Source organism: Rana temporaria, chromosome 1, assembly GCF_905171775.1.
Source record: "Rana temporaria chromosome 1, aRanTem1.1, whole genome shotgun sequence".
Lineage (NCBI taxonomy): Eukaryota > Metazoa > Chordata > Amphibia > Anura > Ranidae > Rana > Rana temporaria.
Genome location: NC_053489.1, coordinates 686,280,582 through 686,283,475, shown reverse-complemented (window position 1 = coordinate 686,283,475; position 2,894 = coordinate 686,280,582).

The following is a 2,894-nucleotide window of genomic DNA, read 5'->3' as shown; positions in this document are numbered from 1 at the left end:
CCGATGAGAATGGTCTGATGGACCATTTTCATCGGTCAAAACCGATCGTGTGTGGGCCCCATAGGTTATTTAACCATCGGTTAAAAAAAGCCAACTTGCTTTAAATTTAACTGATGGATTCCTAACCGATGGGAAAAAAACGATCGTTAGTAGGCACAACCATCGGTTAAAAATCCACGCATGCTCAGAATCAAGTCGACACATGCTTGGAAGCATTGAACTTCATTTTTTTCAGCACGTCGCTGTGTTTTACATCACCGCGTTTTGACACGATCGTTTTTTTAACCTATGGTGTGTAGGCGCGACGGACCATCAGTCAGCTTCATCGGTTAACCGATGAAAACAGTCCATCGGTCAGTTCTCATCAGATGGACTGATCGTGTGTACGAGGCTTTACTGTGAAGAAACCTTTCCGTATTTGGAGGTGAAATCTCTTTTCCTCTAGATGTAAAGAGTGCCCCCTTGTCCTCTGTGATGACCGTAAAGTGAATAACTCAACACCAAGTTCACTGTATGGACCTCTTATATATTTGTACATGTTGATCACATCCCCCCTTATTCTCCTCTTCTCAAGAGAGAATAAATTCCGTTCTTCTAATCTTTCCTCATAGCTGAGCTCCTCCATTCCTCTTATCAGTTTGGTTGCCCTTCTCTGCACTTTCTCCAGTTCCCCGATATCCTTTTTGAGAACTGGGGCCCTAAACTGGACTGCAAATTCCAGATGAGGTCTTACTAATGATTTGTACAGATGATATCTCTCTCTCTGGAGTCCATCCCTCTCTATACAAGAAAGGACTTTCCTGGCTTTGGAAACTGCAGCTTGGCATTGCATGTTAATATTGAGCTTATGATCTACCAAAACCCCCAGATCCTTCTTCACTACAGATCCCCCCATATCCTTCTCCACCATTGATTCCCCAGATCCTTCTCCACCATTGATTCCCCCAGATCCTTCTCCACTACAGATCCCCCCATATCCTTCTCCACCATTGATTCCCCAGATCCTTCTCCACCATTGATTCCCCCAGATCCTTCTCCACTACAGATCCCCCCATATCCTTCTCCACCATTGATTCCCCAGATCCTTCTCCACCATTGATTCCCCCAGATCCTTCTCCACTACGGATCCCCCCAGATCCTTCTCCACTACGGATCCCCCCCAGATCCTTCACCACTATGGATCCCCCCAGATCCTTCTCCACTACGGATCCCCCCAGATCCTTCTCCACTATGGATCCCCACAGTTGTACTCCCCCTAGTATGTATGATGTATATTCTTAGCCCCCAAGTGCATAACTTTACATTTATCAACAATAAACCTTGTCTGCCACTCAGTCGCCCAATTAGACAGAGCATTAAGGTCGGCTTCTAAATTGGCGACATCCTGTAAGGACGTTATTCCACTGCATAGCTTGGTGTCATCTGCAAAGACAGAAGTTTTACTTTTGATCTCAGACCCAATATAATTTATAAAGATATTAAAAAGTGAGGGTCCCAGCACTGAACCTTGGGGTACACCACTGATAACCTTGGACCATTCAGAGTAAGAATCATTAACCACGACTCTCTGAATTCTGTCTTTCAGTCACCGCGTTCTTGCCTTTTAAGAGAACCGCGGTTCTTTTGAAAGGACTGTGTGTACACTCGAGCGGCAAGAGATTCTTGCCAAGAATCTCGTCAGGAAAAACTACGAGATTCTGGCCCGTGTGTACAGGGCTTTAGATTTGCTTTTCCTTGACTTGATCTATTGTATGTTTTTTTCATGATTATATACAATAAACATTTTGAAATAAAGAATCCCCACCCCTTTTTGTCTGTGCTGTCAGGCCCGTCGCGACAAGGCAAGCAAACCAAGCAATTGCTTGGGGCCCCAAGCTGGCCTGCTGCAGCCGCCTGAGCGCTCTATAGAGAGCCTCAGGTGGCTGCAGCACTGCTGCCTTTCCCGTCACTTCTTTCCCTTCCTTGTAGAGTGGCCTAGCTCCCCTTCCTTCCTCCTGTCAGTCCGGCCGGATAACGCGCGGTACAGGAGATTCAGTTTACTGTTGCCGGCCGGACAGACAGAAAGTGCACACTGAGTGCTCAATTATTTTCAGTCCGGCCCGGGAACAGGAAACTGAATCTCCTGCCGCGCGGTACGGTAGGGGGGGGGGGGGAGTAAAAAGAACATAGGGAGGCCCTATTGGTGTGGGTGAACTTCAACTGTATCGCTATGCTGTGGTTCCTGTAGGCTTTGCGTGCGTGCAAGGGGGGGCCTCCATGTCCATTTTGCTTGGGGCCCCCAAATTCCTTCAAACGGCCCTGTGTGCTGCTATGGTGTGGGGAATGTTCTGATTACAGCTGATTGGCCCAAGATTGGCAGCTTACTTCTGGGTTTGGCCAAACCCAAGCTTGGACTGAAACCAAGCTCCTGACTAGAGGTGGAAGGGGGAGAGAAAAGGCAACAGGAGTAGATGTGGGATGGAAGAAGGAGGGTGAAGGAGAAAATTGGGAAGGTTCTGCAGACATACGTACATAGATATGTCTACCTCCCTGTTGTGGGCAGAAATCACACTTTCTACACTTGTGTATGAAGACCATATCGATTTTTTTCCTTTTGTATAAAATGTATAAATAATTATATATATTTTTATAATTAAAATAAAAACTATACCTTCAATATATAGTTTATTCTCTTTGTCAAGTCATGTTACTTGCAGACATCGAGCAGTTGCCTTCACCGCAATTTGGTGTCCCTTAAAGAGGTCGACGCAGCTTTTGACTTTTTTTGTTTTTGTCCACCCCACCCACAAAGGGCTGAACATTTTTAATTTTCCATCTGATCTCACGTATTGAAGCCACAACACAGAAAGAGGACATTATTCTACTCCGTCTCATATAGTACAGACACGGGAGCG